Raw genomic sequence first — 26,332 nt, 5'->3', positions numbered from 1 at the left:
AGTGTTACTGAAATGTATGATGACAAGGTCCAATATAGACAGAGAATTCAGAATCTAGGAGAGAAGTCATGGTCAGTTTGTGATAACATGACAAGCCGATGCAGAATAAGGTAGTTGGAAAGGTAGGAAGTAAAAAGATTGTAGACAGAAAGGAATTGCAGACTCTGGATATGGGGTTACAGAAGTTCCTAGAAATAATATAGTCAGGATGAGGCATTGAGCCTTAATTAAAAGTATTATGTACAATGAGGGTTTCAAAAAATACTTTTCGAATCTCAATCCACCATTTATTACAGATCTGTATATGAAATCCTAAGGTGCTAATTAAAGCCTTTGTAAACATTTGCACATAGTAATTTCACAATTCTTTGAGGAGATATGAAGAAGCACTTCATCTTTTGAGCACAGCCTATTTTTGCAAGTGGTTGTTATCAATGTGAAGTTATAAAAAGGAAACTTCAGATGCCTTCTCTGAGCTGTTGGCAACAGTCTCTTTCTGGCCAGGAAAGGAGGATGATGTGATTGGATTATAGACTAGAAAATTCCTAAATGTGCCTCATGCTATATTTATGATGATTGAATTAAATTTCGTTACCCCCAGGGTTTGGTGATCAACTTGGAGAACAAACAAAAACTAAAGAAACTGAAAAGAACATTTTCTCCTAATGTTCTGCTTCTTAGTAGAGAAAATGAATCTTAGGAGCTGTATTATTTTGACTGGAAGAAACAACTCGGGCAAGGCAGCAGGTGGTTATGGTTTTGAAACAAAAAAATAAATGCAAACTCCCATACCTTAAAGTTCAAAATGTTCTTTTGAACTTAATCCAACTGAGTATTAATGCCTCCTGAGTATTGATGTCCGTGGGTGAGCGCTGAAATGCGAATACAATGAGTGACTTCATCATTCGGGATCACATATTCAAAGTCCTAAATACAGAAAAAACAGAGTAACTTAATCCCCCTCAGCCTATGAGAGTCACATTTCTGGAAGCAACATCCCCCGCCCCCGCCCCCGCCCCCACCCCCGCACCCCAGCTCAGAAATACTGAAGTGATCAAAGAACCAAAGCATTTGGTTATATCGATTCCCTAAGAGCAATGTTACATCACTTGAACAGCGCATACAGTACACTGAGGTCTCCCCAGAATCGTGCCTGTTTTAAACGAATTGCAGAATATCAAACTGACTACATCTTTAGTCCAATTTGGTCACATCTCTACAGATACAATACAGATACAGTGGAAGTTTTTCTCCCCCCTCTCCTTTTCCGGAATGCAGAGAGGAAATTCATGGTCTTAATATGGTTTGGAAGTTCTGCAGAATACTTAATGGACTGCTTTGATAGGTATAAAATGGAAGCAGATGGATTAAGTCCTCCAAATTACACAGCACCAGGACACATCATTCTTGCAGAACGCCAGACTGTGTCCCAGGTGGTGTCATTCACATTACATTCTCTGTTGTGCAACATGGTGGCCCTGTGGAGAGCAGATTACAAATGAGTTTGTCAGGTACGTGTGCATGAGCAAATATTTGTGGGCAGAACAGGTTGTCTCTTCATCACACAGATAATAGTAGGCTAACACTTATATAGCACCGACTTGTGCCCGGCACTGTTGTAACCCCGTGGGAAAGATAATTTTATTATCTCATTTTACACATGAGGAAGCTGAGTTAAAGAGAGATTAGGTGCCTTGCCCTTGGTCATAATGCTCATAAGTGGCAAAACCAAGATTCGAAAGCAGGCAATCTGCCTCCAGAATCTGGGCTTGTCTGCTTTTTAGATTGAGAAAATAATAGCCAGGACAACAACATAGTTCGTGAGATCTGCAATGAAAGAAATATTTGGGAGAGCACTTGATTTATTATCCAGGCTGGGTCTTTCAAAAGCAAGCACTGGATATATTTTCTAGTAACCTGTAAAAATATAAAACAAAAGGAATTGACAGTCTGAGAGAGCAAATTTAATCATGTAGCAATTACTCCTTTCCTCTTAATATCATATCAAACCTGCACACACACAAAAAAAATAAAGAAACCAGCTTTCTTTAGAAAGGGTTATCATACTCTACTCTCCATTTTTCCTTTTTTTTAATGGAATGCAATGAAAGAAGGGTATGAGCTTTCTTTTGCCATATGTTTCTTTACTGTTACTATAACAAAGTGAAAGTCAATAAATGATGGAAATGAAATGCACAAAAATCTATATTTATAAAGAATTAAGAAAATATCTTAAAAGGAAGGGAATCACTCCTGCAGTCATTTTTCTATTGCTTTTATTCAGGTGCTTCCTGATGGTGCTGTTTTTTATTTTATTTTTTTACTTACATGATAATATCCAATTAAAGTAAATTTTTCAGGAATATGAGAGAACGTTTCAAAGTGTGTGTTATACAGAATTTTTAAAACATAATTCAGTTTTATCAAACATAGAAACTATTATCCTGCAGTTAAAACAAGGCATTACTGATTTAAATGTGCCAAGCAACCACATAATATAGCTTTTTTCTCTACAAGATTTATCTTCTACTTGACAATGTTCATACATCATTCTCAGATTCTGACAGATAACCTGATTGTAAAGATTTTACAACCGAGCTACTAAAGTATGCCAAGGTTCACATAAAAGAAACTCTGGCAATTGGTAAAAGGCTTCTCAATAAAATGGAACACCTTACACCTCAAATAGCTCTGTGAAAGATTGAAAGATAAAGACATTTGGATAGAAATTTCTTGGCAAAGTCAAAAGTAGCATGCAGCTTGGTTCCGCACCTGAAAATGAAAGTCACAAACATGAGTAAAGACATTATCTTTGGAGAGCAAAGATGAAAGTTCCCATCCTAAAAGCTTTTTAAGAATTAAAAAAAAAAAAAAAAAGTGGTTCCTACCTCGGTTTGAAAGTGCCTAAAGCAAATCCATTAGAGAAAACTAACACTGTTTCTAGAAAATTTCCTTATATTTTCTGGAGTTTGAACAGAGCCACCTTCTTGGAGAGCTGAAAATGCACATATTGTTTCTATTGATCAGGAAGAAAAGCTGAGGCTGCTTGCAATTTAGTTTGCCATCTTCAGGAGGGCACAAGAATATTATACTTGAGAGTATCGAAAATAATATGCAGATTCTTTAGGAGGGAGCGACAGCAGTCTCGCAGTCTCCAGTTGTGAGGAAGAGTCTACCCTGCACCTGCAGCTGGGCTCTCTACCCCAAATAGCTAGGAGAATTTTTAGTTAAGACTGGAGAGTCAATTTAAGAAGCAAAAAAAAAAAAAGAGGAGTGTGTGTGTGTGTGTGTGTGTGTGTACTTACTCTGCTTATCTTTTTATTTGTCTAGCTGGGCCCAGGAGAACAAGAGAGATACATGACTTAATAAAGGGATGTAATATCAATAAGAGCTTGTCCTTATCCTTTGTTCTAGCTGGATTTGAAGGTCAGTGTGATTTTACCAACAAATGCTGTCTATGAGAATCCATGGCAGAAAACAAAGATTAGCAACAAGGCACAAACAAAATGGGAAATGAAGGAGTGAGCAGCTCTCACTCCTTCTCTCTTGGCCCTCTTCCCACCTCCCAATCTGAGCCTCCCTGCCTGAGTCTTGTGGATGGACAGACCACAGATGTTAGGGCTTTGTTCTTTCCTTTTCAAATAACAAAAAGCCACCTGGGGTATCTCATCTGGGGGAAGAGGGGCCTGGACTATAAGGTAGCTCATTTGAAAAACTGAAGCTGCTGTGCAGACTATTCCTTCTCTTTCCTTCTGGCTCTCGTCATCCCTGGTCCACTAAGCACATCAGTTCTCTTTGACGCCCTCCACCTATTTAAATCTTTTCTGCTCCTTTGGGGCACCTGGGTGGCTCAGTCGTTAAGCGTCTGCCTTCGGCTCAGGTCATGATCCCAGGGTCCTGGGATCAAGCCCTGCATCAGGCTCCCTGCTCGGCCAGGAGCCTACTTCTCCCTCTCCCACTCCCCCTGCTTGTGGTCCCTCTCTAGCTGTCTCTCTCTCTCTGTCAAATAAATAAATAAAATCTTTTAAAAAAATTAAAAAAAAATAAATAAATCTTTTCTGCTCCTTTATAATTTCAGTTTGTTCATGGCTTTGGCTAGTTACAGTCCTCATCCATGACATCCTCTCAAAAGAGAAAACTCTATTTTACTTTGATCTCAGATTTCCAAGATAGAGATTGCGGTTGGCTCTACTCATTCTTTTGTGTCTGGTCATGGTTCATAAATATTTGGTCACTGTTATGGCTTGAATTGTGTCCCCTCAAAAGATATATTGATGCCCTTACCCTCCTAGTACATGTGAATGTGACATTATTTGGAGATAAGTTCTCTGCAGATGTGATCAAATTAAGATGCAGTCATTGGGGTGGGCCCCTAATCCATGATGACCGGTATCCTCAGAAGAAGAGGGGAATTTGGACACAGACACAGAGGGCAGATGGCCCATAAAGATGGAGGCAAAGATTGGGGTAATCCTTCCATAAAGGAAGGAATGCTGGGACTACCAGAAGCAGGAAGAGACAAGGAAGGATTCCCCCCTTACAAGCTCCCTGCTGACACCTTAATTTTGGACTTCCAGCCTCCAGAACTGTGAGAGAATATATTTCTGTTATTTGAATGTATTTCATTACAGCAGCCCTAGAAAATTAATGCAGTCTCCTTAGTCAGTTGCCCAACCTTGATCCAAATATTGGGTGGGTGTCATAGGCCCAAAGTATGAAACTTTTGCACTTTAGCTGGGCCTGTGGGAAGTAAGTAGCTGATGTCCATATCTCTTGTCAGGAACAAACCTGGTGACTATTACTAATAAAAATCTTCTCAAAAAGTGAGGGGAGGGTCTGTTCTTTTTCATCAGAAGTGCATGGCTTATTTTCCAATTTCTGGGAAAGGAAAATTTTTCAAAAGGAAGAAAAATCAGTTATTCTAAAACTGAAACTAATGAAGTTCCTTGAAAATGTCTTTTTTTCTCCCCTCTAGCCAGGTTCTCGTATTTTTCAAGAGAAAATCTAAATATAGGAAAGATTCCATACTTAACATTGACCATCATTTTTTTTTTTAATTCTTCTGTTCTCATTAGCATCATGGAAGGTACTATAACCTGAAATAAAGTCCAAGAAAGAAACAGCCACAATGTGCTATCTAATATATTTCAGTTAGTCCCTATTATTTTCTTGTATTGAAATGTAACTGATATATAACACTGTGTAAGTTTAAGGTATACAATATGTCGATTTGATATATTTATACATTGCAATATGATTACCATGGAAGCTTTAGCTAACACCTCCATCATACTGCCTGGTTGCCCACATGGTGGTAGAGAAATCTGGAACGTGAAGATGTGGGGCAATGGAGAAGAGAAACAGGGGGGGACCCTGAAATAGCTCTGCGAAGGGCCCCATAGTAAAGGTTGTTGACTTTGCAGGCTGTGCAGTCTCTGTGACAAATTTTAGCACAAAAGCTATGCTAGGTAACAAGCAAATGAATGGGCATAGCCCCATTACAGTAAAACTTTACAAAAGTAGGGACAAGGATTGGATCTGACCTGCAGGCCATGGTTTGCCAACTCTATTCTAGAGGATCAGTGCAAACACCTGTGGTTTCTGATGAGGTTCTTCACTGGTCAGCATCCAGCATGGAAGTGTGTGACATCATATCCGGGAGGACAATTCCTCCAATGACCTCTTCCCTGTTTCTCCATAGATGGGTCTCAACTACAGTCAGTTACAAGGTATAGGAACACATGCAGCCAATGACAGCACTTTCAAGGCATTACCCAAAGCAGCCTGGTGCTCCTTGAAGATGTGTTAGGACCTTCCTCTGCCACTTGGGACAATTGAGAAGCCCTCAGAATTTCAGTGTCTGTCAAAGGTCACACTTTACCATTTGTTGACATATTGCCATACAAATATTCTTTCTCAGAAACAATAGTAGCATGTTAAGCAAAAGAAATCCTTACCACAAGTGTACTTAGATGCAGAAACCAGTCAGGTCTACAGCCCCACAGCAGCTAATAAATGCAGTCTGATGTTACCACTGAACAAATGCTTAATGACAGCAGAGTGCATATGAGTGCCCCCTCATGTCTTTAGAGGCAAAAAAGAAATTGGCACCCCATTCTATAAGGACAGGACACAATATATACTGTCATTGGCTACGGAGAGGCGTAACATGATGTCATCCTGGCCAATTCTCAGAACCATCACACAATCCATAAAAATCACAATGGCCTTGAACCCACCAATACATGCTTAGAATGTTACTAATTGCAATAATTCCTGTATAAGGAGGCCAAAACAGACCAGAAATGCCACAGTGTCCTGACCTCCCAATGTCCAAATGTCTCCAGGACCCTGTGTCATTAGATTGCAGCTCAGACCTCAACCACTTCCATTTACAGTGGAAGAGTCCATCATAAAACAACAACAATAACAACAACAACAAACCCAGAAAACAAAAAAACTTATTTTAGCCCCTACCCTGCTAATGATGTGATCTGCTAGATCTGGCTTATACCAGGTTGTCAGCGCTAAAGGTCAGATTTTCAGAAATTTTGTGAGCCATTTGACATCACATTGTAGTTTAAAATCAGCCTTACTGGGAATATTTGTTTCACAAACATCAACAAATACTGCAAATCAGGATGTTTCTTCTTCCATCGACTGATGTTAAACATTTACCAGAACACCACTGACCCTGTTCCTTCCCTCCTGCACCAGCCAAAATGTCCTTGTGTTTTTTTCTTTTAAGATTTTTTTTTTATTTATTCATTTGAGACACAGAGATACAGAGAGAGAGAGAGAGAGAGCATGAGCAGGGAGAGAGGCAGAGGGAGAGAGAGAAGCAGGCTCCCCGCCGATAGCCAGGAGCCCGATGCAAGGCTCGATCCCACCCCGGGATCACGACCTGAGCCAAAGGCAGCTGCCCAACCACCTGAGCCACCCAGGCGCCCCAAAATGTCCTTATGTTTTAATCAGATAGTCCATCTTGGACTGTCCAGCCACTTGACCACCAGCTTCCAGCATCTCAAGGTCTTCCATTTCAGAATCTACCTGTTTAATTGTCCTCCCTTTGCCACAGAGCAAGAGAGAAAGGAAATCAGCTGTTATTCCTCCCAGCGACAACACATCTGGTCCACACATCAGAGAATCCATCTCATAATCACTCACGATACTCCTATAGCAGTAACAGCTGTTACCACCGCGATCATTCTGTGATCCGACCCTACCACCCATAAATCCTCCAAAAGGAGGGATAAAATACTTTTAAAAGATTAAATTTAAACGTGAGCAATTGATGAAACTAAGGTAACATTGTGTGTCAACAATACTTCAATAAAAGAAATAAATAGAAGTGGGCATTTGAAAATATTGAGTGATAAATATTTTAATTTCAGACTAAGCCAAAAGGAGCACATCCCCCACAAGAAATACAGAGTAAGACTAATTCCTCAGACAAGCTGCTTCTGCAAAGTTGAGAAGAAAGAGCAGCTGTGAATTTTGGCTTCAATCCAGCTTGATAAGTTAGAGATGGTCTGCGGCTGTTCATGGAAATTTTAATGTTCACAACTCCACTCTTTAAGATCTATAACAGGGATTGTTTATCCCTTGCGGTTTGCAATTGATTTCTCTCCCACAGAAGGGGAAATAAGCCTTGTTCTAACAGTAAACCCTTCTAGACGGCAATAATAACATAAGATGATAAATTCTATTCTTTCATTATTTTTATAACTGCGCTCCTCCTGCCCTCTCCCTTATGTTTTTTTTACCTAATGAGACAGAAAAAAATATTGATAAGAAAGGGCAGATTTATCAATAGATCATTCCTGAAATTTACACATAAAATGCTATTCTGACTAAAAGAATCACCCTCAATAGTCAGCCATAATGTATACATTTCCACCATTAGAGAATCATTCCTTTGGTTTAAAAAATTACTGTATTAAACCATCCACATTTTAAAATGAGCCAAATTATTCCAAACTGGAAAAACTTCCATTCTTCACACTATAGTCTTTGGGTGCCCTGAGTTAACGAGGCTCTGGATTGCATTAAAGGAATACATAAATGAGCTTAGACTTGCCCGAGAGAGATCTTGATGAAACAGTTCCTTTGAAGTGTGTCTTTTTTTAAAGAATTTAGTTATTTGTTTGTTTGTTTGTTTGTTTGTTTGGGGGGAAGAGAGAGACCATGAGCGGGGGGAGGAACAGAGGGAGAGGGAGATAATCTCCAGCAGATTCCGGGCTGAGCACCAACCCCAATGTGGGACTCACTCTCATGACCCTGAGATCATGATTTGAGCCAAAACCAAGAGTCAGATGCTTGCTTAACCGACTGTGCCACCCAGGCGTCCCGATGTGTGTCTGAAGATAGTACCAGCACACGTTTATCTCCACGTCCCAAGGTAAGATGTTAGGTAATATGCCAAGATCACACCACTAGTAAATGGTAGAGCTAAGAGTTGAGCCAAGACCTAATTTCAAGACTCTAGTCTTTGTCATATAATGTGTTGCTCAGGGGGTAGAAATGAGGGATCAACCTTTGGTAATATGCAATAATCTCAGCATTATGGCATGTTTTTGTCCTGAATGACAGCTACCATAGTCTATGAAAGTGTTAAGTGGTCTTTGGCAAAAATCTTTGGCCAAAGCATGATCTAAGGATTTCATTTTCGATTTCTTAAAACCCATGTATTAGGTATTAACAGAAAGGTGACATTGATGGTTTTCATTTACTAGGACTTGTATTAGTTTTCTGTGGCTGCTATAACAGATTATCACAAACTGTGTGGCTTAAAACTGTGAGAAATTTATTTTCTCACAGTTCTGGGGACAGAAGTTCAAAATCCAGGTGTCAGCAGGGCCGTGCTCCCTCTAGAGGCTCTAACAAGGAGTCCTTTCTTTGGCTCTTCCCGCTTCTGGCACCTGTGGGCATTCCTTGACTTATAGCCACATCTCCATCTCTGTGTAGCCTTCCCCTCTGTTTGTCTGTATTATTTTTCTTTGCCTCTCTATTACAAGGATATTTGTGATGACATTGAGGGACCACCCAGATAATCCACAGTATCGGCTTCTCTCAAAATCCTTAACTTAAATGCATTTGCAAATACCCCTTTTCCAATTAAGACCAATTATAAGTTCCAAGGATTGGTACTTATTCTCTTTGGGTAGTCATTATTCAACCTACTATAATATCATACTTGGTGAAACCTATTTTTCACTCCCATACAGGAGAACTACATGTGGTGGTAGATTGTCAATCTATCTTTGCTTCTTTGGACAAAATAGGCACAAAACTACTCTTTATTCCTTTTCCTCCCCATATCCCTACCATGGTCCCCACTCCCTGTTATCCCCCACACCAACCCCTGCTAATTGGACCACATTTAGAGGGATCTGTTTCTGGAATACAGGTGAGCCACAGGCTGTAAGTAACATTGTCCTTAAGCCTTGGCTACTAGGGTCCTGTACATTGGAACCCCTCACTCTGGCCTCACTATGATGGTATCCCTCCCCCCGACAAAGAGTCGATGGTTCAAGGAGAACTGCTGACCTAGAGCTCATGCCCTCCCCCTCCCATTGTAGATCACATTCTGGGAACCTGCAATCTCAAAATTCCCTGCCCAAAGAGTCTTTCCCCCCAAAGATGGACCGCACTGCCAGTATGGATACCCGCAGCCTGGAGAGATGCCCAAGATGAAGCTATTTCAGGTGTGGATTCACTTGGATGAAGAGACGGCGACATCTACACACATGCACTCCAGGCCAGAGCCAGGTGTGGGAAGTGAAGGTGGGAGGCCTATGGACTGAGAGCATCTATTCATTCTCTGACCCAAAGCCCTGAAAATGTCCAAGGTGGACCTGGTGGTGAGGATGGGGATTGAGGCAAAACCAGGCATGGCTAAGAACTGCTCTTTGCTTCAACATGGTGGGAGAGGAGACCAGAGAATCCCAGATCACTGGGAATAGCCAAGCAACTACTCTGCTGATTTAATATCTACCAAATGCTAAAAATATATAATGTTTGCTTTAATATGTTAATGGTCTTAATAATGTTCATACTTTTTGACTCAATAATTTTAATTCTTAAAATTTAGTCCTTGAAAATATTTCAAAATACAGAAAAGGTATTATATACAGATGTTCATCTCCCCATGTTTTAAGATAATAAAAAGGAAGCATCCCAAATGCCCAGTGACAGGTGGTTAAATAAACTGTGGTATATTGAAATCAACATAACAGAGCTTATAAAAACAATGTTTACAAGTTGTTTTATGACATGGAAAATCTTTACGACTTTGAATTTAAAAAAAAAGATAAATGATACAAAATTATAACTATAAAATGGTCCCACCTGTGTAAAAACTAATTCCAGGAAAAAAAAAAATGACTTCAAGGAAAGAACCAAAATATTAATTATGCACAGAAAGGAGTGTTCTGGATTCTTTTAATTATACTTCATAATTTAATTAACAAATTGTTAATTTGTTGCAACAACACACATTACTTTTACAACCAGATTATAAGAGGCAACACTAAAAATAAAACACTGAGACCACTTACACATGGTGTTAATCAGTTTCTTCCCACAACCACATGAGATGACAGTTGAGAGATTTTTTTTTTTTTAAGGATATAAAAAGAATAAGAAAGGGGACAACAGCAACACAATTTTGGAAAGTAGGAAGCTGGTGGATAAGAAGTCACTGATGATGTAAGCCTGAGAAAAATGACCTTACTACCAGCAGCATGGAGAAGTCAGGCTGATCCATAGAAAAGCTCAGGAATTGGAAGAACCCAATTATGTAAAAACAGGAATACAAATGGGCTGTAAAAACTAGAGGATCAATTGAAAATCTGCACATAATTTATTTAGAACCCCGGAAGTCTCTCCCACTCCAATAGAAGACAAGTTTACTCTCTACAAAAGAGTGAACCAGAGGGATCCAGAGCTGGAGGCATAGGCAGTACTGAGGGTCAGTCTGTTGTATTGAGAATGGGGGCATTAAGTCAGTGGTGAGATCCTTCCTTGCTTCCTCCAAAATGCTGGTGGATAGCCTTACGCTTTTCAGATAGGAAACTGACCAAACCAAGAGAAAAGACACATGTACTGCAGGTGGGGCGGGGGGATCCCTCAGTAAAAAAGCCATCCAGTGATAAGCCTTTGCCATATACATAGTTACATACCACCCTTTTATTTCCTTTTTCTAAAAAAATGAGCGGAAGCCAAGGATCATAAGGCTTTTGAGGAAAAGTATCCAACATGAAAGAGAGAAGTTAAGACATCTAAAGAGTAAAAAACAATTCAAGGAAAACAAAAATATTGCAGTAAACAGAAACTTTGAAAAAACCATAATTGAAACCTTCAGAGGTAAGATAGTATCCTTAATCCACAAAATCACAACACAAGGCTAGATTTCGTTTTTCTGATGGCTGAGTAATAGTCCATTGCATATATACCCCACATCTTCTTTATCCATTCATCTGTCAATGGACATCTGGGCTCTCTTCATAGTTTGGCTATTGTGGACATGGCTTCTATAAACATTGGGGTGCAGGTGCCCCTTTGGATCACTACATTTGTATCTTTGGGGTAAATACCTAGCAGTGCAACTCAACCATCAAAAAAAAAAAAAAAAAAACAACGAAATCTTGCCATTTACAATGACGTGGATGGAACTAGAGGGTATTTTGCTAAGCGAAATAACTCAATCAGAGAAACGCAATTATCATATGATCTCACTCATATGTGAAATTTAAGAAACAACACAGAAGATCATAGGGGAAGGGAAGGGAAAATAAAACAAGACAAAATCAGAGAGGGAGACAAACCATAAGAGACTCTTAACTATAGGAAACAAACTGAGGGTTGCTGGAGTGGTGGGGGGGTGGAAGGGATGGGGGGCTGGGTGATGGACACTGAGGAGGGTACGTGATGTAATGAGCACTGGGTGTTATATGCAACTGATGAATCCCTGAACTCTACCTCTGAAACTAATAATATTTTATATGTTAATTAGTTGAATTTAAATTTTGAAAAATAAAATTTAAAAAAAGAAAGGAAATAAAGTAAAATAAATAAGTTTCACCCTTAAAAAAACAAAAACAAAACACAAGCTTATAAATCTAAGAATATTAAGGGGAAAAAAGACCTTTGCACTTTACAAATAATATGATAGCAAAACGAAAATCTCAAACAAAAAGATTTGGAATCAAAGTTAACTGTTGCAGATTGAGCGGTAGAGCTGATCCTCAAACCTAACTTCCCACTATTCTTCTCCCTTCCTTCCATCAATGCCTGCCCCCTATGCATTCTCATGGATGGCGGCTGTGGTTTAAAGAATTCATCTATAGCATTCTAAGCCTCCCTTAGAACTGTTACATCAAAGCACTCTCACTTCACAAGCAATAAAACTTTATTGCCAGATTCTGCCATTTATCTGGAAATAGAAGAATAGATTTCCCCTGCCCCCTGTTTCTCTCTTCATTCTTAAATGCATTCTATGCAATAATTTTATAATACCAATTGCCCACTGGGTGTTTTATTTTTCCAGGCAGCCCACACAAAATGGACTCTCTGTTATAGCCTTTGGAAATAGTAACTTGAATTAGAAAGAGGTATTGACATGCTCCCAGAGGCAATCCACAGCCCCAGCAGTAACTTCCACTAACACCAGCCAGCTCCATCTGAGGAGACTGCAGCCCCACCCTGCACCATCCTTCACTCAGCCCTCCAATCTCTGAGATCATTAATTACCCACTCCTTCAGCACATTGGCGCTGTACTTGTAGGTGCTGACAACACAAGCCTGTCTCCTTTTATGTGGTTGTTTGAAACTTTCACAGCAGCCAAGGCTCCGATTTAATCATTTGATTCTGATGCACTTTCTTTAACAAATTGTTATAGCATTTAAGTACAGTATGACAGGTCTGGGACTGTGACAACCCTGTTGATCAGAGTTATTCCCACAGCCACGGGTCCATCTTAAATTCCTGGCTTTACAAAGCTTTCAGACTTTTAATTTGGTGGTGCTGAAGGCTTTTGCTTGTTTTTGTTGTCATCTGATATGTCCTAGAGTTCTAGGAAGACCAAGTGAACAATGATCAAACTGGTTTCTAGTTGCACTGAATCAGAAGCATTACAGAAAACAAAAGCCCAATCAAATAGATGTGCTTTAAAAACTGCAGTGAGAAAGTTCAATACCTAGACTCATAAAACAAATGTATTTGAGGAAGTCATTCATACCAGTAAGATGTCTAATCGATTAGAATTTGCCAAAAATGAAATCTTTTGGTCCGTCCAAACCACACACACATACTTTGCAATTTATGAACTATGTACTTTGGAGCACATAAGTTTATCTTTACAAGAGCTATAATATTTATCAGATATAATTCCCAAAATAATTTTGCATATCATTATCTCCTTTCCCATGTGTGACCCTGATGAATATGCCCAGTGGCTCTTATCTCCAACTTACAGAGGATGAAATCACTTGTTATAATGAGTGAAAACAGGCTTGCTTCAAATAAATGTTCCTCCTTTGCATATTACCAATGCTTCTAGCAGTAGCTAAAAGCTCGTAGGAGCTCAATAAATGTTCTGGGGGAAGAGAAACATAAAACTCAAGAAAATACTGATTTTCAAAGTTATATCTTAAGGGATTTCAGGGGAAAACGTTTGCAAGAATAGCACACATGGTGAGGTCGTGTCGCAGCAAAGGTGTTGAGCGCCCAGCTTCCTGAAAGAGACAAAAAGTCTCTGGACTCATCCTCTTTAGCCTCAGTCTCCCTGGGATGACATGTCAACCTGGCTTGCTGTATCTTTTACAATATCCCTGGCTCAGAAATCAACAAGGCAATGAAGGTAAAACCTAACTAACGTTGGGCTACTTGGCAAATGGCTATTAAAGAAATAAAGTCAGTTCTGTTTTTGAATTACACGAAGCAACTCAAAGAATGCCAACACTATGGCTTTAGTGGAGAAATAAGTAAAATTTTTTATTAGCAAATAAAATGGTCCTTATGAGGGTTGTATTGTGTCTATGGCCCTGTGACAGAGGTGGCCCCATTGTTTGGTGATCATCTGTTTCCATGTCTAATCACCTCCACCTCCCACCCCCAGGGTAAGGTCTGGGTCCTATTCATCTTGGTACTGCCAGAACCTATCTGATCCAAGTATTACAGGGACTCAATGAATGTTCAATGAGTAAGTTAATTAATGAATAAATAAACTACTGGGGCACCTGGGTGGCCCAGATGGTTAAGCATCTGCCTTCAGCTCAGGTCATGATCCTAATGTCCTGGGATCGAGTCCCGCATCGGGCTCCCTGCTAGGCGGGGAGCCTGCTTCTCCCTCTGCCTCTGCCTCTCTCCCTCTCTCTCTCTGACTCTCATGAATAAATAGACATTTAAAAAAAAATGTTAAAAAAAATAAAATTAAATAAATAAATAAATAAACTGCTGTTGAATGGTTGTTGGATGCATCTTGGCAGAGAAAACAGCATCGACTGTAGAGTCAAAGAAAACTTAAGTTCACATTCCAGCTCATCCAAAAAGAAGCTGCACAATCTTAATTTTCTCAACCACTCTCCTCTTGTCTCAACTATAAAAGGAGCATAACAGTGGGAAATAATGCCTACCATATAGGGCTGCTCTGACAAGGAAATGAGGGACTGAGGTAAGCATTTTACCTGTTTTCTCTGACACCTTGGATGCCCTATAAATTCACTTTATGAAATTTTTTTTACCAAGCAAGCTAAACTTCAGATCTCAAAATACCATAGCCCTAAATAATTAAGTTCTGAAAGAGAGTTCAACTAAATTCACTGTCCTCTTTCAATACACAAGACAGGGAGTGATTAATTAAAAGTGCATGCCAGTGACCACCAATTAAAATAACAAAATGAATAATGTGTATGTTACCATCCACCAAAACATCTCTGTAAATACGGCTTTGATGTTAGATTATTAATTTTATTGAGAGTGAAAACTGCTTTAAGATTAATTAATTTGTCTCAGTAATTTGTTGGAATTTGGACTCTGAGGTGATTTAGTGACAGCAATTTCTACATAGAAAAGGTTTGGCTCATGAAATAGCTGGGAAACCAAGATTAAGGCCAAACGTGATTGAAAGAAACAATAACAACAAAAAATATTTCCAAAACCTCTGTGGGAATTCCCTACTCCCACTGCTGCAGAGGATCAAAACCTGGCCTGGTGTGATTTCTAATTCCCTGTAAGGCTTTCCACAATGCAAATGTCACGGTGAAAAATTTGGCAATTGCTTTCAGGAAGGTAAGTTGCCCAGATCACTAGAAAATGTTTTGACATTTAAGTGACCCTTCCATTCTGTTTTATAAAAGAAGTTCCAATTAAGCTCAAAGCTCTCCTCTTATTTACTATCCTGGCCCTAAAAATGAAGGCCATGAAAAGTTGAATGCTAGTTTTGCTGTGGGAGCAGGGCTGAACACTCGGTGAGACAGAACAAGAACTCTCAGCCACCTCCCAAGAAGACAAGAACTGATTAAAATTGTTTTTTTGTCTCAAAATTTATCACCATTTCCCCACAGCGTTGTTTCTTTTCCCTTGGCTGTGGCCCAGTACAGATGCCCAATGCAGCTGCTAGTGCTTGGGGAACAGTCGAATGTTGGAAAGCTCTGGTCTTGGTTTTGCTACAAATTTATCATATAATGTCAAATAAGCCTTTTCATCCCTCAGAACCTCTGTGTTAACACTGGGTGTTATATGAAAACAATTAATTGTGGATCACTACATCAAAAACTAATGATGTATGGTGACTAACATAACATGATAAAATTAAATTAAATTAAAAAAAAAAGAACCTCTGTTTTCTTATCTATTAAATGAGGGGGTTGCACCAGATCATTTCTGAGGCCCCTTCCAGCTCCTTCCAGTGTGTGCATTCATGGTCAGGAGTGATGGAAGAAGGCAGAGCTTGTGTAAGAGGGGACTCCCCCAGGGTGGTCCGCCATCCCCTGCTTCCAGCAGAAACCCAAATGCTAAAGCGGAACCCCTGAAGTGAGCTGAGGCTGAAGGGGGAACTCCACACTCAACTGAAGAGTCCAGAAACGAGACACAGACCTCAGCAGGTGCAGGCGGGCTCTGGCAATCTAGGAAGTTTGGGTTCCAGACTTATTTGAAATAATACTGGACAAAAGACACTCCTGTTTTCTCTCTAGTGCTAATTAGTATTCTTTCCTTGCAGGCTGTGGGAATCATACCAAAGTAGCTTGAGGAAAAAGGTGGAAATGGTTAAATGAATAAAATCTGGACCTAGGAAAAAACTGGAAAGGTGAATCCTTCAGGAACCTAGGAAGTAGTCTCTTGCTTACTGTCTCTTGTCACTGCTTCCTCCTAGTATCTGGTCCCCCTCCCCCCATCCCCCACAGCTCTCCTCTTCCTCCTCCTCCTCCTCTCCATCCTCCTTCCCCTCCCCGTTCTTTTTTTTCTCCTCCCCTTATCCCTCCCAGCAGGCTTTCTCTACTCTCCATCCACATAGAGAAATAGGATCCCACACTCCTGACTTTAGATGTTAAAGCTCTACTCATATCGAGAAAAAAACTAGATTTCCAATTTCCCTGGACAGAGGTGCTGAATGAACCAGGCATCTATGCCTTGTCCAACTGTGGCCAAAAACTGTTGGCAGGGATCAGGGTTGGGGGCTGGGGGGATGGACTCAGGGGACCATGTGAATAGACAACAGTTCTAAAACTTCAACCATAAGGTCTCATCTTGTTAAGCCCTCCTCAGGTATAACGCAAACTTCCATCACTGGATTCCTTTTGTTCATTTGAAATGGGTTATATGAATGTTCAACCTCACTCACCTTCATGATGTGGCTAATGACCAAAAATAGTTTTTCAACTGTTGAGATTGATACTATTTTTTTAAGTAGTGCTATGCAATTAACCATAATCATATTTAAAATGAGAGCTCTTTAAATGCCTTTCAAAATCTCACTTAATTTAATTGCTGTTACTTTGTTCACATAATTCAGAATGTTTGACTCCAAAGATGATTTCCTCTGGAATTTCTTTTTGAAGTAATTTCCTTAGTCAATAAGAAACACTATGCTTGAGTTCCCTAATAGGTTATGTTTATAGCTTGCATTGTATGGAAATTCCAAATTGATGTCAGGACACTGAGGTTAGCTTCAGGAATTGCAAGAAGGAAGAAAGAAATGGCCAGAGATATTTGAACACTTCTTTCCTCAACGAGCATCAAAGAAATGATTTGTTAGTTCCTATGAGAGATTTATAAAGCCTTTCCTTATTTCCTTAGCTAACAAAACATATCAATTTATTTCTACTTACTCATTTATTCCCCCAGCAAGTAGTTATTTGCTGTCTACTCTGCAAAAATAACAATTTGCTAGATTCTTTTTTCCACATGTAACCAGATTGGTCATTTGTTACCAAGAGAAAAATGTGTTCCACTATGCCCAATTATGAGTTGCTTAAGAGTTATTAAACATCTACCAGAAACACATTTTCACAGTTTTGTAAGCTTTTTATTCCTGGGTAAAGAAGCACATGTAAAAAAAAAAAAATTCAAATGATAGAGAAATAAATAAAGCAGAAGCTAAAATTCTCCTGTAACCACATCCCTTCCTCTGTTAAACAGTTTGCTTGTAAATTCTGGTAGATTTTTTCCTATGCGTACACTGATACAAATTATATATGCATGTAATTAACAAACATATAAATGCACATAGGACACATATACACATTTTTATAATAAAATGTACATACTATTCTGCAATTAGCTTTGGTCACTTGTCAGTGTATTATAAATATTTGCTTTCAGCTACCTCAACCCTTTAAAAGGCAACAAAATAATCCATTATTTGAATACAGCAAGTATCTTTCAAACTATCTCCTAATTATATTCATTGTAGGTTATTTCCAAGGTTATTTCCACTTCTTTTCTGTATGAACATTGCTACGACAAACATTCTTATCTGCATATCTTTGTTCGCTTGAGTCAGCATTTCCAAAGAATGAAATCCTAGAAATGGAATTACTACACAAAGTATATACAGTTACCATTTAAGTAATGGCTGCCAAATTGCTTTCCAGAAAGCTTTTACCAAATTATAACCTAACCTAGAATTCATGGCAATACCTGTTCTCTATACCCCGGCCAGTGCGAAGTGTCTAATAAATCACTGCTACTTGTCCAGATGAAGAAAGTTTACTTCAATGTTTTAATCTGCATCTTAGCCACATATATTTACCTATGTTTTTTGGATTTCTTCTGACACTACCGATTTATTTTTCCTTGCTCACTTTCTATTGGATTCGTCTTTTTATACTGATTTGAGTGTGCTTTCCATAGTGTTGCTGTTAACCCTGTGTTGTCTGCACATTCATTGCCTCTTGTGTAACCTTTCTCCGGTTTCAATGGCCTTTCAGCAGGCCTATGATCTGAAACTAATACAAAAACTTAAATACTTGATGTAATCGAGAACATCCTTTTTTTCCCTTTGTTTCCTGGTTTCTACCTCGTATCTTCTTGTATCAGCTTTCCCTGCTGCTGTAACGAATCACCACAAACTTGTGGTTTAAGACAACACACATTATTAGCGTGCAGTTCTAGAGCTCAGAAGTCTGACACTCAAGGTGTTGGCGGGGCTGCATGCCTTCCGCAGGTCCTCGCGGAGAATCCATTTCCTCTCCTTTTCCAGCTTCTAGAGGATGCCTGCATTCTTTGGCTCATCCCCCTATGCTCCTTCATCTTTTAAATCTAGTGGTGGAGCATTTTCAAATCTCTCTCTCCCTCATCTACTTCCTCCAGCATACCTCCCATCTCTGTCTCTGATGCTGACCCCTGCCTCCCTCTGATTAAGACCCTTGCAATTACATTGCACCCACCAGATAACCCAGAATAATCTATGCATATCAATTAATTAAACATCTACTTTAATCAATCTGCAAAATCCTCTAGTTAGTAAGGTAACATGTTAACAGGCTTCAAAAAGTGGGACATGACAACTTTTACTGTGGGCTTTTATTCTGTCTACCATACATCTCCATCAAAGGATTATAAACATTACTCCCTGTATTATCTTCTACTATGCTGTGATTTTGATTTTTTACAATTAGAAAAATCTAGGCTTTATTTCAGTATAGTATGGACATTTATTTAAACCTCATAAAAGGGACATCTAGCTGGCTTAGTCAGGAGAGCATGTGACTCTTGATCTCAGGGTGGTGAGTTCGAACCCCACATTGGGCATACAGCCTACCTTTAAAAAATAAACTTCATAAAAAATATACAAATAAACCTCCCTCTCTTTTATTTCTAGTGCTTTCCTTCTTTCTTCTATCTAACCTATAAGCTTGCTGAAGTCCCACACATTGGACAAACAAACGGAAAGTGCTCTTGACCCTGCAGCTTTCTAGTTACTGCCCCCCACCTTTGCTTCCCAACTGAGCTGCTCTGGGCTCTAGCCTCCGCTCCAGATAACACAACCTTAGTTTGCACTCCTTGGCCCATGGGAACGAGGCTTCTGTCATCTCACATCTTCTCTCCCTGGAGTTCCTAAGTGTTCTCCTGCCCCTTCTCCGCAACTCCCCCTGCCCCATCTCATTCTCCATCCTCCTTGATGCTGCCAGAATGTTATTCCCCAAATTCAAACCAACCATGTCACTTCCTGGCTGAAAACCCATCAGAATGTCCCCATTGCCTGCAGGATGCAATGCAAACTTGGTGGGGAGGTGTACCTGGAGCTACAGGTTTGGACCAGTGAGGACCTGTCCAGGTATCCCTCTGCCAAATCACACCGAGTGACGTGCGCTTCTGAAGATTCCCGATGTCTTCTTTTATTTCAGCCTTCTGAGCCTTATGCTCCTCTACCTGAAATACCCCACCCTTACCCATATGTGCCAGCAAAGGGCCACCCTCTCCCAAGACCCAGCTCCAGAGTTGCATCCAGAGTCTTCCCTGACGAGCCTCCCTACCTCCCAATCCACATCTCATAGACCAGATTGATTATTACCTTATCAAGTTCTTTATTATTCACTGTAGCTTACGGAGACTCAGGAGATAGCACAGGGATTGTTTGGGGTGGCTTTTATAGTCTCTCAAAGTTGATGTGCTTCTCCACCCTAAGCCAATCGAAATAGACACACAATTACTGAAATACAAGGTGCTTGCCATGCAAATGACTTCTCCAGGTAAGTTCAGAGGAGTGTGTTCAAAGGAACCAGTTCTTCTCCCTAAACCTCTTTATACTGTCAGGCATGAGGACAGGAAATAGATCCTATTCTATGTGTATAAATGAGAAAGGGATTGATTACAAGAATTAAGTGCTCATAAAATTGTTGGAAGGGCTGTAGGAGGAGCCAGGGGTGTCCTTGGAACTACTGGGTTCGAGAACACTCTATCATAGGAATCAGACAGACAACCCCACTGCTTCAACCCCACTGCTGCAGGCATTACAACTGTCTTATGAATCCCACAAAGCAAGTGACAGATAGATTGATTTCAGCTGCTGTACCTGCCTCTCAACACTCACTACTCTGAGCCTTGCTGATGGGTACATGGCTTCTGTCTTTCCTTTCCAAGTCTCAATAGGCCGAACCTATTTAACAGGGAGAATATTACCTGCAAGAGAGTCTGGGGAAATTAGACTTAAGCTTTCTAGCCTTTTGCAACATAAGACAGGACACAGAAAGAGGTGGAATGTTTCGAGGTGGGGATATTTAGAACCAACTGACCATCCCAAATTGCCCCTCTTCTATAAATATTTCACAGCCACCATGGTTCTGTTCACATCTATCTGAGTACATGGAATATTCTCCTGAGGTTGTTTAGTATCTGCCTCTCTTCACAAGACCTCGAGGATGGGGACAGTGTCAGCTTCATCGTTATCTCACAGCACCTCAAGACTGATCCCCAAGCAATGCACACAACGGCGAATTAATATATGTGCACAGAGGGCCAGACAGTCTTGTGTACATATCCCTTCCTGCCTCACTACACACCCCTTGTCTTACTTACCTTTAAGATACATGCTCACAGCAACAGAAGAAATCAACCTATCTCAAGAGCACAGATTTTAGAATTAGAAAGGTTTGTGTGAAAGTCTAGATTGTGTGTGATTTTGAGAAATGTTTCCTCGCTGAGTTCAGTTTCCTTACCTCTCCTTCTTTGAGGGGCGTATTAGAAATGTTGAAGGTGGTGGTGCAGGAAAAGCCCGTGACAGATGCTGAGCAAGGGCGAGGTTTTTGCCCCCTGCTACTGAGTCCCACCCTATCTATACCTCTTCGTCCATCTCACGTATCTGCAATCAGGAGGATAAGAACTAAAAATAACGTAATATGAAAGACACTACACAGAACATCAATTTCAACTTTTTTTTGCTGTAACTAATCATCTTAATTATTTTGTCCCTTTAGAGTCTTTTATCTGAATATTTCAAAGGATGTTACAAGCATGAATTATGATACATAATTGATAACTAGAGTAGCTGAGGCTTAGGGGCTGAGAGATTTGTCCGTTGTCTTGTGATCCTCATAAAACCAACAGCCTACTCGGTTTTTGCTATGCTTTTTTTTCCTCTTCTTCCTTCTTCTCTTTCTCTTCTTCTTCCTCCTCCTCTCCCCTCCCCCCTCCTCCTCCATCCTCTCCTCCTCCTCCTCCTTCTTCTTCTTCATAGTAGTAGTAGTAGCAGTAGTAGAGTGTTCTGACCAAATTTACATGTTTAAGGGCAGAGAAGTGTAAGAACTGGGGAGACAGGAACCGAACTATAGGATTACTTTCCTGCTTCTAACCTGGTAAAATTTAGGGAACATTTTTTTTTTTTTAAGATTTTGAAAAGACTTTTATCGAGAGAAGTTTTGTCATGGGTTTTCTTTCTTTTTTTTTTTTATTTCTGTTAGTGTTTCTTTTTTTTTTTAATTTTTTTATTCTTATGTTAATCGCCATACATTACATCATTAGTTTTAGATGTAGTGTTCCATGATTCATTGTTTGTGCATAACACCCAGTGCTCCAAAATTTAGGGAACATTTTGAGTTTTTTCATAGAGTTTATTTTTTCCTCAGATTTCTGAAGCTTCCATCTTTAGCACATTAACATGGTATGGGGGGCCATAGAGTCAGTTTTATCCCCAACCCTTCTTCTAGTTCATTCTGGGACTGGATTGAGTAAGTAAGATTGACAGTCTGGCTTTTGAAGCGTCCTGTCTGAATTGATTGAGCTGAGCGATGTCCAGTCCAGCTCAGTGGTTCTGTGAGCCTTTGTGCATAACTCTGAGGCCATGACAGTGAGGAACAACAGCACTTTTCATCAGTGGTGTACAAGAAGCCAAAAATACAGTCTGTGCCTTCCTTTCCGAATAGAAGCAGCAGCAGGTAGCAAAGAAGAGTGAATCACGACTGGTCCTTGCCAGGGCCAGGGCAAAGAAACCATCAAGTTGGGAACTGAGAGTGCCATGCAGAGGCCGAGCGAAGCCGGGGAGTAAGCTGAGAAGGCAGCTTACAGCCGAGGGGCTGAGGTGCTCACTCCCAGCCTGGCAGGCACCAAAACCACTGAGCTACTGGGGATTCTGTTTGGTGAGGCAATCTGCAGTTCTTCACTCTAATAAGATGCCAAATACTTGAAATGGGATTTTTATGCAGGAGCCTTCCACATAATGACTTGGGCCCTTCTATGAGTACATCTAAACTGTGTAGGCATGTGAACTAAAGAAAAAATGTAAAAAAGAAAGAAAGAAAGAAATCAGAACGTGATTACACTAAAAAAGAGACCTTTGAAAATGGGTAATCCAACTCTTATCCACCCTTATCCCTCTTCCTTTTTAGGGATAATAAAAATGAGAATGAGAAGAGAAATTAATGATTTGCTCAAGGTCATCCAGCTTATCAGAATCTGAGTTAATTTAAGCCATCTGATTCCTAGATCAAATCCCACTAAAGTATAGGTTATATTTGCATATGCCTTTGTGAATTATACTTGGCTACTTCTGGACTCAATTGGAATCAGAAAAAAAGGCAGAAAAAAAATAAAAATCAGTGTGCCACTCCAGAGTATATATATTCAGACTGGACTTAACCCAGTCTATCTGGTCTAAACTTGCCTCAGGAGGTCCGGGCTGGAAGCACCAGGGGTCCCAGGGATTCCTATTGTGAAATCTTCATTGGTCCCTTTGTCTTCTTTGGTCTTTCGGTCAGCTGTTTTCTACAAGTGCCTCTTTCATTTCAAGCTCTGCTCATGGAGTTTCTGACCTTGTAGAGCAGTCCAGCTGGGGAAATCAGACATTTCTAGTCAGATTTGGCTAAGTAATAATATATTTTTTAAGAAAGCCTGAAAATCCCAGTGGCTTACTCAAAAACGAGTATTTATTTCTCACTTATGAGTCTACAGGTCAGCTGGGACTCTTTGTTCTGTGTGTGCTCTCATTCTGAGACATGACACGGGCTGAGAGGATAGCCCCTATCAAGGTCCTGTTCTCATGGCAGCCTGCAAGGCTGAACCAAACCACACAGCATACATACATTGCTGTTTGCAAGGGCATAAATCATGTCTACCCACATTCCATCAGCCAAAGAAAGTCACATCGCTCATCCTGAGTATGGGACATAAAAGCACCATCTACTTGGAGTCATGACAAGGGTGGAGATGTACGATATTCTTACAGAAGGAGGAACAGGTAGTTGGAAACAATAGTGAATCATACCACAGCATAAAAATGCTGGTAGGTGAATGATGCTTTCTTGAAGCATAAAAAAAGGGCAACCAGCTGTACCTGGGGCAGATCAGTTAAAGAAAGTGAAAAACATAAAAACTTGCTCCAAGGCCTTTGAGGGTGAATAGGAGTTTTCCAGTCTTAAAAGATTTAGAAAGCATTCTACATAAGAAAAACACCATGAGCATTAACATGAATGCATTAAATAATGTATTGTATTCAGAAAACTGTGAGTAATCTTGTAAGAATGAATCACATTTGTTTTCCTTTCATCCTAGCTAGATAATAAGATTCTTCAGAGTATAAAACATACAAACACTTAAGATTCAAGAGGGATCACAGGAGAAAGGGGAGGTTTAGGAGATAGCGTTGTTCACCTAGATTCCCTAAATCTTTCTGAAACTTCTGAGACATGACAAAATGGCTAAGGATCCCAAACACCACAGAGTAATGGAAGGGCGGGTATAGAACTAAAGGTTCTGAAAGACGAGGAAAGAGAAACTGTTACTTACATGGGTCACTATGTTCAGAATATAAAAACAAACCACAAGAGGGTTCAGTTCTAGGTAAAATCAAATAACTCTCACCACCCTGTCTCTCCCACTGAATGCAGTTATGAAATCTGGATACGAGGAGCAGCTATTTAAAGACTTTGAAAAGTAGAAGGTATATAGGAAAGCAGACCAAAATCCAAAGTATTGCTAAACTGATAGTGAGTTTACCATTGTTTTTCTCCAGTAGTTCCAGCCAGGACTTGAAGGAAACACTGGAAGAGGCAGGTATCAATGAGGACAGAGACAGCCCCCAGAAGAGGCCACTAGTTCAGCTCAGTGAGCAGGAAGGAAGTCTACTGGTACCAACAGCAGCCGTATCCAGAAGAGTATGCATCTAAAACTCTGCAGAAGGAAATTTCTTCACTGATTGGAGGAGCTGTGGTCCCAAAAGAATGGAGTAAACCTCTGTTGCTTTTTTTTCCTCTTCCTTTCCTTCCACCTCTTGGCCCCAGACACAAACACAGTCATGGGAGTACGTGGCAGTGGGTGGTAAATAAAGTCCTAAGTTCCTGACTGAAAGATTGAGAAGAATATCTCTAGAGAAGTGGAAAGCACCAGGGAGGTCACTGAGACGGAAGAACTCAGGAAACTGATTCCATAAGGAAATTCATGATCACTGAGACTCACCTTGAGCTGGACATGGGTGGGTCTAATCCTAAACAGCATAGTAAAGACTTTAAGAACTGAACCAAGATATAGACCACCTCCCAGGACCCAGAATTAGCCACTGGGTGATACACATGTGAGACAGATATGAATAGCACTGAATAGGCTTTGAAAATGGAAGAAAATTTAACCACGTCCAACAGAGGATTGGTGAAAATGGGCAGCCTAAAGCCAACTGGGCTGATTCTCTGCTAAAACAAAAATGCCAACACATTCCCTTAGATTTAAGCAATAGGTACAGTTTCACAATATTCAAAATGTCCAGAATACAATCCAAATCTACTCAATAGATGAAGAACCAAGAAAATCTCAACTCACATGGGAAAAAGAAATAAACAGATGTCACCACCAAGGTGGCGTACGTGCTGAAATTATGTGACAACGACTTGAAAGCAGCTACTATAAAAACGCACCAGTAAGAAACTGCAAACACAGTTGAAACAGAGAGTTAGAAAATTTTGGCAAAGAAATGGAAGATTGAAAGAAGAACCGGATAGAAATTTTAGGACTGAAAAAATATAGCACCCAAAAGAAAAAAGTTACTGTATGGGCTTAAGAGCAAAATGGAGATGACAGAGGGAAGATTCAATGAACTTGAAAATAGATCTGTAGAAATTATCCAGTTTGAACAACACAGAGGAAACCTGTTTTTTAAAAAACGAATAGAACCTAAAAGACCTTTGGGACAATACCAAAAGATCTAATATTTATGTCATAAGAAGTCCAGAATAAAAGGAAAGAACATAATGTAAAACAAAATATTTAAAATAGAACAATGGATGAAAACTTTCTAAATTTTATGAAATATATGAAGTACAGTGAACCCCATATAGGATAAATATAAATAAATTCATGCCCAGACACATTATAATCAAACTGTTGAACACGAAGCACAAAGAAGATATCTTGAAAGCATCCAGAGAAAAACGATGCATTGCTGAGAACAATGATTTTAATTACTATGTATTTCTCATTAGAAACCATGGAGGCCAAAAGATGGGAACACATTTATAGAATACTCCTCCTAATAACAGCAGATTTTTAAATGCCCACAGATACGGCAAGATAGAACATATCCTGGATCATTATAAAACCTTCAACAAATTTAAAAGAATTTAGTTCATTCTAGAGTCCTCCAGAAAAATATCTCCAAGTTCATATAGTTGCACGGGTGAATTCTATCAAATATTTAAAAAAGAAATAACATCAATTCTAAACAATCTTTTCCAGATAACAGAAGAGAAAGAAACACTTACAAATCATTTCATAAAGCCAGCATTACTCTCATACCAGAAGCAAAAGACTGAACAAGAGAGACAACCACAGATGCAAAACTCCTCAACAAAATATCAGCAAATCAAATACAGCAATATATAAAATGTATGACACATCACAACAAAT

At 39.8% G+C, this 26,332-nt stretch overlaps 1 long non-coding RNA gene across 1 annotated transcript in view; it reads right to left on the bottom strand.

Annotated features, from left to right (window-relative positions):
- The window catches only part of LOC118009329, a 223,609-nt gene that overhangs the window by 16,247 nt on the left and 181,030 nt on the right, over positions 1–26,332 (bottom strand). Inside the window, exon 10 of the long non-coding RNA XR_004678885.1 lies at positions 793–927. This is a non-coding gene — a long non-coding RNA (uncharacterized LOC118009329). The remainder of the gene's footprint in view (positions 1–792; positions 928–26,332) is intronic.

Source organism: Mirounga leonina, unplaced genomic scaffold (assembly GCF_011800145.1).
Source record: "Mirounga leonina isolate KUSES-001 unplaced genomic scaffold, KU_Mleo_1.0 Mir_127, whole genome shotgun sequence".
NCBI lineage: Eukaryota > Metazoa > Chordata > Mammalia > Carnivora > Phocidae > Mirounga > Mirounga leonina.
The sequence above is the reverse complement of the archived record's forward strand: the minus strand, read 5'-3'. Positions and strand labels throughout refer to the sequence as shown.